General features: G+C 40.8%; 1 protein-coding gene across 1 annotated transcript in view; it reads left to right on the top strand.

Moving 5' to 3' along the window:
* The first annotated feature begins 10918 nt into the window (after positions 1-10918).
* Positions 10919-15414, top strand: part of LOC115480416 (peptidoglycan recognition protein 1-like) — a 58850-nt gene continuing 54354 nt past the window's right edge. The window contains exon 1 of the mRNA XM_030219081.1: positions 10919-10981. The gene's annotated coding sequence lies outside the window, so the exon portion shown is untranslated. The remainder of the gene's footprint in view (positions 10982-15414) is intronic.

The following is a 15414-nucleotide window of genomic DNA, read 5'->3' as shown; positions in this document are numbered from 1 at the left end:
AGAGAAATGCTTGACTTGCAGGTGACAGGGAGGGAGAACTACATGCTGCTGTGCTGGAATGGGAGGGGAGAGGGAGAGACAGAGACAGGAAGAGGTGTAGAGGGAGAGGGATAGATACCTGGAACAGCTTTGAGGTGAAGGGGTGAGGGGGGCTGACAGACAGATTGGCTGACTGACTAGGGTAAGAAAGAGGGAAAGATGCTGGATGGAAGAGAGGGGAAGATATAGAAAACATGGGAGGGAAACATACTGTGGGGGAGGGGAGTGGGATGAGAGAGAGAGAGACATCCTGGTCCCCAAGAGGAGGGTGTGGGAAGAAGGGAAGAGAGAGGAGAGAGCCAGAAGAGATGAAGAGATGCTAGGTATGTAGGGAAAGGGATGACACAGAGGGGCAGCACTGGGGGGGGGGGGGGGAAGGACCCAGATGGGCAATGCCGATCACAGGAAGGGATAGAGACAAAGAGGGGGAAATGCAGGATAAAGCAAGACAAAGATATAGAGGGGAAACTGCTGAATATAAGGGCTGAATCATGACACTTTGAAGGCAGATGCTGAAAGCAGAGGAAGGATAGGGACAGGGCCTCAGAGGGGAGATGGTGGACAAGACACAGGATGGGGCCTGATGGGATACCCCCGAAGGTGCTCAAGGAACTCGGAGAAGTTCTGGCGGCTCTGCTGACTGACGTCTTCAATGCTTCCTTAGAGACTGGAGTGGTCCCGGAGGACTGGAGAAGGGTGAATGTGGTTCCTTTGAACAAGAGTGGAAGTAAGGGGGAAGTTGGGAATTACAGACCTGTCAGTCTGACCTCAATGGTGAGAAAGTTAATGGAAACGCTACTAAAACGGAGAATTGTGAGATTTCTCGAACTGAATAGAATGCAGGACCTGAGGCAGCATGGCTTCACTAGTGGCAGGTCATGTAAGATGAATCTGACTGACTTTGTCAACTGGGTGACCAAACAGAAATGGGAGGGGCGTGTGATGTGGTATACTTTGATTTCAGCAAAGCCTTTGACACGGTTCTGCACAGGCGACTGATAAATAAATTGAGTGCCCTTGGTATGGGACCTAGAGTAACTGATTGGGTTAAAAATTGGTTGAATGGAAGGAGACAGAGGGTGACAAATAAATTGGGTGCCCTCGGTATGGGACCTAGAGTAACTGATTGGGTTAAAAATTGGTTGAATGGAAGGAGACAGAGGGTAGTAGTAAATGGGGCTTGCTCTGTAGGAAAGGATGTTGTCAGTGGAATACCGTAGGGATCGGTCCTTGGGCCGGCTCTTTTTAATGTCTTTGTGAGCAATATTGCGGAAGGGCTGTCTGGTAAGGTTTGTTTCTTTGCAGATGATACCAAACTCTGCACCCGCAGGAGGTGGTGGAAATGAAAACGGTAATGGAATTCAAACATGCGTGGGATTAACACTCTTCAATATAATGATGATACCATTGGCTAACGCCCAATCCAACCTAGGTCTAAATCCGATTATTTATGCTGATGATGTCACAATTTATATACCTTTCAAACAGGACCTGGCTGAAATTACCAATTTAGTCAGGTTAGGCCCGAGTACAATGGACGCATGGGCTAACTCATTTCATTTGAAATTGAATACTGAGAACACTCATTGCCTCATCTTATCTTCTCAGCATAATAAATATAACCCTACCACTTTAAATATCCCCAACTACTCCCTCCCAATTTCGGATAGCCTAAAATTACTTGGAGTCACAATCGATCGGCACCTAACCCTGGAAACCCAAGTAAACTGCACCACAAAGAAAATGTTCTATTCGATGTGGAGACTTAAACGTATAAATCCTTTCTTTCCATAAGATGTTTTCCGAAATCTAACCCCTTTTTAAACTCTGCTAAGCTAACCGCCTTCACCACTTTCTCCGGCAACGAATTCCAGAGTTTGATTACGCGTTGGGTGAAGAAAAATTTTCTCTAATTTGTTTTAAATTTACTACACTGTAGTTTCATCGCATGCCCCCTAGTCCTAGTATTTTTGGAAAGCGTGAACAGACGCTTCACATCCACCTGTTCCACTCCACTCATTATTTTATATACCTCTATCATGTCTCCCCTCAGCCGTCTCTTCTCCATGCTGAAAAGCCCTGGCCTCCTTAGTTTTTCTTCATAGGGAAGTCGTCCCATCCCTGCTATCATTTTAGTCGCCCTTCGTTGCACCTTTTCCAATTCTAATATATCTTTCTTGAGATGGGGCGACCAGAATTGAACACAAAACTCAAGGTGCGGTCGCACCATGGAGCGATACAATGGCATTATAACATCCTCACACCTGTTTTCCATACCTTTCCTAATAATACTCAACATTCTATTCGCTTTCCTAGCCACAGCAGCACACTGAGCAGAAGGTTTCAGTGTATTATCGACGATGACACCCAGATCCCTTTCTTGGTCCGTAACTCCTAACGTGGAACCTTGCATGACGTAGCTATAAGTCGGGTTCTTTTTTCCCACATGCATCATCTTGCACTTCCTCACATTAAACGTCATCTGCCATTTAGCCGCCCAGTCTCCAAGTCTCGTAAGGTCCTTCTGTAATTTTTCACAATCCTGTCGCGAGTTAACGACTTTGAATAACTTTGTGTCATCAGCAAATTTAATTACCTCGCTAGTTACTCCCATCTCTAAATCATTTATAAATATATTAAAAAGCAGCAGTCCTAGCACAGACCCCTGAGGAACCCCACTAACTACCCTTCTCCATTGTGAATACTGCCCATTTAACCCCACTCTCTGTTTCCTATCCTTCAACCAGTTTTTAATCCACAATAGGACATTTCCTCCTATCCCATGACCCTCCAATTTCCTCTGTAGCCTTTCATGAGGTACCTTGTCAAACACCTTTTGAAAATCCAGATACACAATATCAACCAGCTCCCCTTTGTCCACATGTTTGTTTACTCCTTCAAAGAATTTAAGTAAATTGGTCAGGCAAGATTTCCCCACACAAAAGCCGTGCTGACTCGGTCTCAGTAATCCATGTCCTTGGATGTGCTCTGTAATTTTGTTTTTAATAATAGCCTCTACCATTTTCCCCGGCACCGACATCAGGCTCACCGGTCTATAATTTCGCGGATCTCCCCTGGAACCTTTTCAAAAAATCGGCGTTACATTGGCCACCCTCCAATCTTCCAGTACCACGCTCGATTTTAAGAATAAATTGCATATCAGGAGCAGTAGCTCCGCAAGCTCATTTTTCTGTTCTATCAGTACTCTAGGATGAATACCATCCAGTCCAGGAGATTTGCTACTCTTCAGTTTGCTGAACTGCCCCGTTACGTCCTCCAGGTTTATCGTGAAGTCAGTACGTTTCTCCGACTCGTCCGCTTGAAATACCATTTCCGACACCGGTATCCCACCCAAATCTTCCTCGGTGAAGACCAAAGCAAAGAATTCATTCAATCTCTCTGCTACGTCTTTATCTTTTTGATCGCCCCTTTTACCCCTCTGTCATCCAGCGGCCCAACCGATTCTTTTGCTGGCTTCCTGCTTTTAATATACCGAAAAACATTTTGCTATGTTTTTTTGCCTTTAATGCTATCTTTTTTTCGTAATCCCTCTTGGCCTTCTTTATCTGTGCCTTGCATTTGCTTTGACTCTCCTTATGCTTTGACACTCCAATGGTATTAAGTCACTTAGATTACTGCAACAGAATCTATGCAGGATGCAAAGAACATTTAATCAAGAAACTTCAGACCGCCCAGAGCACAGCGGCGAGTGATCTTTGGAAAATCAAAATTCGAATCTGCCAAGCCCCTTCGTGAAAAATTACACTGCCTTCCCATTAAAGAACGCATCGCCTTTAAGGTCTGTACCTTGATTTATAGGATCATCTACGGAGAAGTTCCCGAATACATTTTAGATCTGGTGGATCTACCACCCAGAAACAGTTCCAGTTTCTCCCAATCCTACCTAAATTTACATTATCCAGATTGCACTGGCCTTAAATACAAATCTACCTACGCATCCAACTTCTCCTTCATAGGCACACAACTATGGAATGCACTACCCAGAACCTTAAAATCAACTCAGAATTATTTAAATTTCAGAAAATTATCAGAGACCACCTTGTTCAAAAAGGCATACCTTCCAGACTCAACCTAATCTTAATTTTTCCTATTTTCAGCAAAATCCATGGACCTTATTATCTTGTTATCTTGTATTACCCTGTAATATCTTTTGTTATCTCTGTTGTTTTATATGATACCTATATGCTTAATAACCTACTATTAAATTGTTCATTTATACTTTCTGAACTGTAGCCTACCCTACAGTTATGTGCAAGCCACATTGAGCCTACAACTAGTGGGAAAATGTGGGGTATAAATGTATTAAATAAATAAACACAAAGGAATCCTGTTTAGAAGGAATGGTTCCATGGAATCTTAGCGGAGATTGGGTGGCAACGCTGGTAATTGGGAAACAAAACAGGAGCTGGGTAGACTTCTATGGCCTACGCCCTGATCGTGACTGAATAGATAGGGATGGGCTGGAGTGTAAATTTTAAGGGGCTTCGACGTTAGCTTCAGAACTTAGTGCAAGAACAGTACTGGGCAGACTTCTACGATCTGTGCCCTGAGAAAGGCAAGGACAAATCAAACTCAGGTATACATATAAAGTATCACATACCATGTAAAATGAGTTTATCTTGTTGGGCAGACTGGATGGTCCGTAGAGGTCTTTATCTTCTGTCATTTACTATGTTACTATGTAACAGGGTGGACACCCTGGAGGGTGTGAATGACATGAGGAAGGTCCTAGCGAAGCTGGAGGAATGGATTTGTGAAGAAAAGATGATGGGGGTTTGACAGGGTGACCTGTTCACTGTGGATGGTCCTGACATGGCTGGCTGTTGCAGGTAGATGCGCTGGGCAGGTGTTTTGGGGATTGGGGGGTGGACAACGGTTGTGTTCTTGAATGTGACTGCTACATGAGGCAGCATGTGAGCAGTGTGATTGTGTTCTGTGGACCCTGCCACTGCTGTGACCTCATCTGTCTGCAGCTTGGTACATGTACCCATAAAAATAGCAGCATGTTAAAATGGTAAATAAAACACTCTTCCAACTGCAAAAAAAACTTTAGCAGTGTTGACCCTTCTCCATGATAAATGAGGCACAGCAAGAGTAAAAAAATCTATAATCACTAAAAATATGTCCCTTGTCTAATGAATGTTCAACTAGGAGTTTTATTTTCCTCTTCCAGCAGCTTCTATGTACAATGATTCTGGTTTTCCGTTTCCTCTTTCTTTTATCAACATATATATATATTTACTTGGCAAATGGCAATATACCTTTCACTAGTATGTGGATTTGTAAATGTCTTGACTTCCAAAAACACTCACATACTGAACAGAAGCCACATTTATAATATCCCCTTACAGAAGGCATCAATTTGGGGCACAGAGTCAATCAAGGTAGATGGAATTAAAAGATCTTTAGATTCTTCCCACTTTCATAAGCAACAGTGATGTTTTTATTGGAAAAGTCATCCAAGTTCTGAACAATATACCTGTGTTTTTTCAAATCTGTATCCCTAGAAAAATGATGAAATTGAAGGGTACAGATTTACTTTTCTTCATGTCCCTTTCTTTGTTTGTCTTTAACACAACTTCCCTCTCTTCTTGTTTTGCTTTTTGTAGCCATCACAAATGCACCTTTTGGGATATCCTTTTCCAAAAATCTATCCCTCATAATTGCTGATTGTTTCTCAAAGCATAATTTTCTCAGACCTAAGAATTGATTATAAGGGGAATTTGTATTCAATACTCAATTGTGGCAGCTCTCAAAGTGTAAAAATGTGTTTAACCATATTAAATTACCCATTGGTATACTGAATAAGAATATCTTTAAAAACATAAAAGCAGTAGCAATGTATGATAAACCAGAATTTTAAAATGAAATCTGTCTTATTTAGCCAGTCATGAAAAGATTCATGAGTTGGAACATCACCAAATCATAAATATATCATCAATGTAGTGTTTCCACATTACAATTTGGTGTTACATATGTGGTCTTCTCAAAGTTAGCAATGTATAGATTTGCTAAATCGGAGGGCATAGTGGACCCTATCACAGTGCCTTTTATTTCTTTATTATAGGGGCCATCAAAGTAAAAGTAATTCTCCTTCAACATAATTTTTGCTACCTCTAAAATATACTTAGTGGGAACAGATAAATAAGAAACTCTTTCCTTTAACACATCTTGAATAATACTGATAGCTTCTTCCTGAAATATAGAGGTATATAGCACTTCGATAGTAATAGTAACTAGTAACTTGGATAATTTCATAAAAGGTTTGAATAATTTAAAAGAAAAATCCATAAGCTATTATTAAGATGGGCTTGGGAAAATCCACTGCTTATTTCTAGGATAAGCAGTATAAAATCTGTTTTACTTTTTTGAGATCTTGCCAGGTACTTGTGACCTGGGTTGACCACTGTGGAAACAGGATACTGGGCATGCTGGGCATTCATTCTGTCCCAGTATGGCAATGCTTATGTTATTATTTCTATCATATGTGATATTTTTAAAATATTGGGGCCTTGTTTACTAAGCTGCGTTATAGGCACGTTAGTGTTTTTAACATGCGTTAACCATGTACCCACGTTAACCCTGTATGTGCCTACAATATCCCTATAGGCACCTACACAGTTAGCTCGCACGCTAATTGTAAGCGCGTTAAAAACGCTAAAACGCCTTAGTAAACAGTCTTAAATATCTGTTCACAAAATTGTCAGTGGTTCCAAGAGTTATTCATTTGCAGATACAATGGGCCTACCAATTGGAGAGTTCTTAGATTTATGTATTTTGGTCAATATATAAACAGTAGGAATTCTTGGATGTTTAATTAATACATAGAAAACTGAGGGCCCCTTTTACTAAGCGGCGGTAAACCCAATGTGGGCTTACTGCTTGCTAAACAGGAAGTACTGCTGAGCTATCACAGCAGCCCAGCAGTACTTCCCACCCCTAGTGCGCCGTCATATCCGGCGCTACAAAAATATATTTATTTTGTGTGCCGGATGTACCCGGCGGTAATCGGACAGTGTCATCTGCTGCCCATTTACTGCCAGGTCAGCATGGGAGTCCTTACCGCCACCTCAATGGGTGGCGGTAAGCACCCCCCCCCCCCCCCCCCCGAAATGGCCGTGTGGCAAGTAAAGTAGGGTCCCCTGCAAACCATCCAAAATACAGCAGTAAGACTGATATTCAAGAAGTCGAAATATGAAAGAGAAACTCCACTGCTCAAACACTGCACTGGCTTCCAATCAAGGCAAGACTACTCCTCAAAACAAGTAATCTCATTTTCAAAATACTATTTGGAATGCACATGAATATATGCTAGACATGATTGAACTATCCCCAAGAAATGCAAGTCCAGAAACCAGAGGTTACCTACTTCTTCACCTACCCAACTGCAGAAACATAACCTTATAAACCATCTACACTGCTGGATTTAGTTACTTGGGTTCCAAATGGTGGAACTCAATACCAGAAGCCACAAGAAGCATCATTATCTCCAATTCAGGAAAGAAATGAAAACCTACCTCTTCAAAAAATTCTATAGCTAACTACATAAGCTATCAACGTCCCACCTCTACAATTCTACCTCATTAAAACTCTACAGATAACCACACAAACTATCGTCCTACCGCTACAAATTTATCTCATCAAAACTCTTCATATAACTACATACATTATCGTCCTACCTCCTCCAAATTACCTCTCCAAAGATTCTATAGATAACTACATGAACTATCAATGTCCTCCCCGTGTCATAATGGAAAAATGCTATTGTAAGTCTCACCTAAAATGTAAATTGTAAGCCACTTTGAACCGAAACTTGTTTTTGGATAACAGTGGGATAGAAGAATGCATAAATAAATAAATAAATAAAAATTCTATATATGATGCCTAAAATTACAATGCAGTAAGCAATTCTGCCTTGGCATATTCTATAAAATCCACTTAGATTTACGAGTGGTATATAAGTACATAAGTACATAAGTAATGCCACACTGGGAAAAGACCAAGGGTCCATCGAGCCCAGCTGTCCACGACAGCGGCCAATCCAGGTCAAGGGCACCTGGCAAGCTTCCCAAACGTACAAACATTCTATATATGTTATTCCTGGAATTGTGGATTTTCCCCAAGTCCATTTAGTAGAGGTTTATGGACTTGTCCTTTAGGAAACCGTCTAACCCCTTTTTAAACTCTGCCAAGCTAACCGCTTTCACCACATTCTCCGGCAACGAATTCCAGAGTTTAATTACGCGTTGGGTGAAGAAACATTTTCTCCGATTTGTTTTAAATTTACTACACTGTAGTTTCATCGCATGCCCCCTAGTCCTAGTATTTTTGGAAAGCGTGAACAGACGCTTGACATCCACCTGTTCCACTCCACTCATTATTTTGTATACCTCTATCATGTCTCCCCTCAGCCATCTCTTCTCCAAGTTGAAAGGTCCTAGCCTCTTTAGTCTTTCTTCAAAGGGAAGTCGTCCCATCCACCCTATCATTTTACTCGCCCTTCGCTGCACCTTTTCCAGTTCCACTATATCTTTCTTGAGATGCGGCGACCAGAATTGAACACAATACTCAAGGTGCGGTCACACCATGGAGCGATATAACGGCATTATAACATCCTCACATCTGTTTTCCATACCTTTCCTAATAATACCCAACATTCTATTCGCTTTCCGAGCTGCAGCAGCACACTGAGCAGAAGGTTTCAGTGTATTATCGATGACGACACACAGTTCCCTTTCTTGGTCCGTAACTCCTAAAGTGGAACCTTACATGACGTAGCTATAATTCGGGTTCTTTTTTCCCATATGCATCACCGTGCACTTGCTCACATTAAAAGTCATCTGCCATCTAGCCACCCAGTCTCCCAGTCTCGTAAGGTCCTTCTGTAATTTTTCACAATCCTGTTGCGAGTTAACAACTTTGAATAACTTTGTGTCATCAGCAAATTTAATTACCTCGCTAGTTACTCCCATCTCTAAATCATTTATAAATATATTAAAAAGCAGCAGTCCTAGCACAGACCCCTGAGGAACCCCACTAACTACCCTTCTCCATATAGAATATGGCTAGGCGGACTTCCCTGTGACTAAAACTATGTGCACCCATTTACACCAATGAAAATGTGGCATAAATCCCTGTGCGTAGATTTAGTTGCACTGGGCAATATACTATAACTATGTACGCAAATTTTGGAATGCCCACAAAACATCCATTTTCCCGCCTCTAACCACGCCCCTTTTGCTGCGTGCCTTAGAATTTAGGTGCAGTGCGTTACAGAATACACTTAGGGATGTGTGCATACATTACAATTATTACCAATTAGTGTTCATTATTGCTTGTTAAGAGCTGTTGTTAACACTAATTGCCTTGTTAAATCAATTAATGTACACACATTGTTATAGAATGTGGCTGAATTTCCGCACGGAAATCTATGCACGCTATATAGAATCCTGTGATGAAACTTCCTGTAGGTTAGATGTGGCAGAGAAAGAGAGGGGGAGAGATGCTGGATCTGTGTGGGGGGGGGGGGGCTTTGGGGAGAGAGAGAGAGAGAGAGAGAGAGAGAGACCCAGACCAAAAGGGGGAGACAGAGGGAGAGAGACAGTGGACCAATGTAGAGAAGGGGAGAGAGATGCCGGACTATGAGGTTGGCGTAGGTCAGAGTGTGAGAAGAAGAGATGCTGGCCCTAGGTTGAGGGAAACAGTAGAGAGAGAGTGCATAAGTACAGAACTATGCAATACTGGGACAGACTGAAGGTCCATCAACTCCAGCATCCTGTTTCCAACAGTGGCCAATCCAGGTTACAAGTACCTGGCAAGATCCCAAAACAGTACAATACATTTTATGCTGCTTATCCTAGAAATAAGCAGTGGATTTTCCCCAAGTCCATTTTAATAATGGCTTATGTACTTTTCTTTTAGGAAGCTAGCCATACCTTTTTTAAACCCCGCTAACCTAACTGCTTTTACTGCATTCTCTGGGAGAAATGTTGGCCCTAGGGTGTGAGGGGGTGCAGAAGGAAAGGAAAAGTGAGGGGAGAAGCTGGACATGGGAAGGGCATGGACACAGAGAACAGATCATGGCCATAAATGGAGCATAGGGACAGAAATACAGGAGAACAGGGACAAGGGACACAGAAGGGAAAAGCTGGACATGGAGGTAACATACAGAAAGGGCCACAGTGGGATTTAGAGTTCACAGGAGAATAAGGACAGGGACACAGAGGATGTTTCAGGGTAGGATGGTTAAGGGAAGATGAATGGTGGACATATAGAGAGCAGAAGTGTCACAACAATCAAAGACCATGCAAAGATAATTTAGAAAAAACAGAAAAGAAACACTGGGATCAAAGTGATGCTCAGACACCAAAAGTAGAAAAAAATTTATTTTTTCTGAATTTATTAATTGGAATATGTCAGTTTTTGAAAACATACATCTCTGATATCTTGTATAATTGCATTTTTGTTACTATGTACTATGCCAGGTTTTCTATATAGGTCTGGAATGTGTTTGCTTTTTGCAGGGTTTGTTTATTAGAGCTCTGAAGGGGTTTCTCCTTCACTACCTTGGGAGAAATGGTATTATAGGGACCCTATCTTGATTTTTTCGCCTGATGTCCATTTAGTCCTAGCTAGGCTATTATATGTACCCTTAAATGTAGTCATTTGTCTAGGAATGTTATGAACGTTTTGAAAAAACACTGGTACATTGTTCAGAATTTGAATCACTTTTCCAACACAAAACATCACTGCTTATGAAAGAGGGAAGAATCTAAAAGATCTTTTAATTACCTTCTGCCTTGATTGAACCTGTGCCCAAATCAATGCCTTCCGTAAGGGGACATTATAAATGTGGATGCTGTTCAGTATGTGAGGTGTCTTTGGAAGGCAAGATATTTACACATCCACATACTGGTGAAAGGTATATTTTAGAACATTATTTTAACTGTAACACTGAAAAGTTATTAGGAGATTGACTATGGTATCATTACTTGAAATTGTATTTTTATTTTGAATTTTAGAACATTATTCTAACTGCAACAATTGTGTTTTGTTTTATATGTTGGTGTATATCTATATAGGCGACAGGTCTGTGATATTTTCTCATAATATCATTCTTGAATGATGCATATATATTTATTGAATATCTGAAAGCACAACTCACATTTAACACACACACTCATAGCTATCTATGACTCTCTCTCTATATATATGTATTTAGTATCTGACAAAACAGTCCAAACGTTTTTTCAGTGAGTGTCGTTTTGACTAAAGATACGTTTTGTCAATGAGATGTGAGCAGCAGTGTCTTTTGAGAAAAATGAGGGACAATGAAGTGGTTCAGCAAAGTTTGTAGAAAGAAAAAATAAATGTCTACACCATGTGCAGGCAACGTTCACAGTTTTCTGTCTCTGCCAATCCATTCAAAGTAGTAGACATGATAATAGTAACTTGAATGTTTTATCTATTTTCTACTTCTGTGTTCACATAGTGCTACTCATAGATTGTGTTCCTGTGGCACTGGTAAGACAGCACAGATCAACAATTCTTTAACTCAATAAAGTTTGTTAACATAAGTATGGGTGAATACATGAGAGCAAGTGATATTGTTTGCTTCCTGGTGGGAATAAAGCCATGCATTCGTACTCTGACCTTCAGTTGTTATTTGTTGTTGTTTTTTAAAGCTGCTCATCCTAGCAATAAGCAGTGGATTTTCCCCAAGTCCATTTTAATAATGGCTTATGGACCTTTCTTTTAGGAAGTTATCCAAACCATTTTTAAACCCTACTAAGCTAATTGTTTTACTATATACTCTGGCAATGAATTCCAGAGTTTAATTACACGTTGAGCGAAGAAATATTTTCTCCGATTTGTTTTAAATTTACTACTTTGTAGCTTCATCGTGTGCCCCCTGGTCCTAGTATTTTTGGAAAGAGTAAACAAGCATTTCACGTCTACCTGTTCCACTCCACTCATTATTTTATAAACCTCTATCATATCTCCCCTCAGCCGTCTCTTCTCCAAACTGAAGAGCCCTAGCCACTTTAGTCTTTTCTCATAGGAAAGTCATCCCAACCCTTTATCATTTTTGTCACCCTTCTCTGTACCTTTTCTAATTCCATTATATCTTTTTTTAGATGTGGTGACCAGGACTGCAGATAGTATTTGAGATGCGGTCGCACCATGGAGCGATACAAAGGCATTATAATGCCCTCATTTTTGTTTTCCATTCCTTTCCTAATAATGCCTAACATTCTATTTGCTTTCTTAGCTGTCGCCGCACACTGAGCAGAGGGTTTCAATATATCATCAATGATGACACCTAGATTACATAGCTATAGTTTGGGCTCCTCTTTTCCACATGCATCACTTTGCACTTGCTCACATTAAACATCATCTGCCATTTGGATGCCCAGTCTCCCAGTCTCATAAGGTCCTCTTGTAATTTTTCACAATCCTCTTGCAATTTAACAACTTTGAATAACTTTGTGTTGTCAGCAAATTTAATTACCTCACTAGTTACTCCCATATCTAGATCATTTATCAATATGTTAAAAAGCAACAGTCCCATCACAGACCCCTGGGGAACCCCACTATCTAGCCTTCTCCATTGAGAATACTGACCATATAACCCTACTCTCTGTTTTTTTAACTTTTAACCAATTTTTAATCCACTATAGGACACTACCTCCTTTCCCACGACTATCCAATTTCTTCTGGAGTCTTTCATGAGGTACTTTGTCAAATGCCTTTTGAAAATCCAGATGCACAATATCGACTGCCTCACCTTTATCCACATGTTTGTTCACCCCGTCAAAGAAATATAATAGATTGGTGAGGCAAGATTTCCCTTCTCTAAATCTACGTTGGCTTTGTCTCATTAATCCATGCTTTTGAATATGCTCTGTAAATTTGGTCTTTATAATAGTTTCTACCATTTTGCCCAGCACCAGCGTCAGGCTCACCGGTTATTAATTTCCCGGATCACCTCTGGAACCTTTTTAAAAAATCGTTGTTGCATTTGCCACCGTCCAATCTTCTGGTACCAAACTTGATTTTAAAGATAAATTACATATTACTAACAATAGTTCTGCAAGTTAATTTTTCAATTCTATCAGTACTCTGGGATGAATATCATCCAGCCCAGGCGATTTGCTATTCTTCAATTTGTCAAATTGTGCCATTTCATCTTCCAGGTTTATAGAGATTTCATTCAGTTTCTCTGCCTCATCAGCTTTGAATCTCTTTTCTGGCACCGGTGTCTCTCCTAAATCTTCCTCTGTGAAGACCGAAGCAAAGAATTCATTTAATTTCTCTGTTATGGCTTTGTCTTCCCTGAGTGCCCCTTTTACCCCTCAGTCATCTAGTGGTCCAACTGATTCTTTTGCTGGCTTTTTGCTTTTAATATACCTAAAAACATTTTTACTATGTGTTTTTTTGCAAATCTTTTTTAAAAGTCCCTCTTTGCGTTCCTTATCAGTGCTTTGCATTTGACTTGCCATTCCTTAAGCTGTTTCTTATTATTTTCAGTCAGATCCTTCTTCCATTTTCTGAAGGATTTTCTTTTAGCTCTAATAGCTTCCTTCACCTCATTTTTAACCATTCCGGCTGTCATTTGGTCTTCCTTCCTCCTTTTTTAATACACGGAATATATTTGGCCTGGGCTTCTAGGATGATATTTTTGAACAGCATCCATGCCTGATTTAAATTTTTGACCTTCCCAGCTGGTTCTCTAAGTTTTTTTTTTCACCATTCTCATTTTATCGTAGTCTCCCTTTTGAAAGTTAAATGCTAACAAATTGGAATTCCTGTGTGTATTTACTCCAAAGCCGATACCAAATATGATCATATTATGATCACTATTATCAAGCGGCCCCATCACCGTTACCTCCTGCACCAGATCATGTGCTCCACTAAGGAATAGGTCTAGAACTTTTTCCTCCTCTTGTTGGTTCCTATACCAGCTGCTCCATAAAGCAGTCTTTGATTTCATCAAGGAATTTCACCTCCCTAGCGTGCCCTGATGTTACATTTACCCAGTCAATATCGGGGTAATTGAAATCACCCAGTATTATTGTGTTCCCCAGTTTGTTAGCCTCCCTAATTTCTGATAACGTTTCTACATCTTCATTCTGGCCAGGTGGATGGTAGTACACTAATATCAATATCCTTTTCCCCTTTACACATGGAATTTCAATCCATAGGGATTCCAAGATGTGTTTTGTTTCCTGCAGAATATTCAATGTATTGGATTCAGGCCCTCCTTAACATACAATGATATCCTTCTACCAATTTGAACCACCCTATCACTACAATATAATTTGTATCCTGGTATGACAGTATCCCACTGGTTATCCTCCTTCCACTAGGTCTCAGAGATATCTATTATATCTAATTTTTCATTTATATTCTAACTCTCCCATCTTATTTCTTAGGCTCCTGGCATTCACATATAGACATTTCAAACTATGTTTGTTGTTCCTATTTACATCTTGCTCAGCAGTTGACAGTGTTAATTTGCAATTTTTTCTCTACTTTTTATTTAAAGACACCTGGTCTACTATGGTCTCTATTGCAACCTCGCTATTGGGATACCCTATCTTCCCTGTTTTGGTGATATCTTTGAAAGATACCGTGTTCCAAACCATGTGCTTTTGAATGAATGACTGTCGGCCTTCCCCCAGGTTTTAGTTTAAAAGCTGCTCTATCTCCTTTTTAAATGCCGATGCCAGCAGCCTGGTCCCATCCTGGTTAAGGTGGAGCCCATCATTCTGAAATAGACTCTCCCTTCCCCAGAATGTTGCCCAGTTCCTTACAAATCTTAAACCCTCCTCCCTGTACCATCACCTCTTCCACGCATTGAGACTTTGGAGCTCTGCCTGTCTCTTGGGTCCTAGGCGTGGAACGGGGAGCCCTTCAGAAAATGTTATCCTAGAGGTTCTGAATTTGAGCTTTCTAATTAAGAGCCTAAATTTGGCTTCCAGAATCTCTCTCCCACATTTTCCTATGTATGTCATTGGTACTCACATGTATCAAGACTGCCGGCTCCTCCCCGGAACTATCTAAAATCCTATCTACGTGACATGTGAGGTCCGCCACCTTTGTACCAGGCAGGCAAGTGACCAGGTGATCCTCACGTCCACCAGCCACTCAGATATCTACATGCCTAATAATTGAATCACCAACTACAACAACAACAGTCCTAACCTTTCCCTCCTGGCCAGTAGCTCCTGGAGAGACATCCTCAGTGCAAGAGGATATTGCATCCCTTGGTGGGCTGGTCCTGGCTACAGGATTGCTTCCAGCTGCACCAGGGTGATGCTGTCCTTTTAGAAGACCTCCCTCCTCCAAGGC

Source organism: Microcaecilia unicolor, chromosome 11 (assembly GCF_901765095.1).
Source record: "Microcaecilia unicolor chromosome 11, aMicUni1.1, whole genome shotgun sequence".
NCBI classification, from domain to species: Eukaryota; Metazoa; Chordata; class Amphibia; order Gymnophiona; family Siphonopidae; genus Microcaecilia; species Microcaecilia unicolor.
This window is presented reverse-complemented; position numbering and strand designations above follow the sequence as displayed.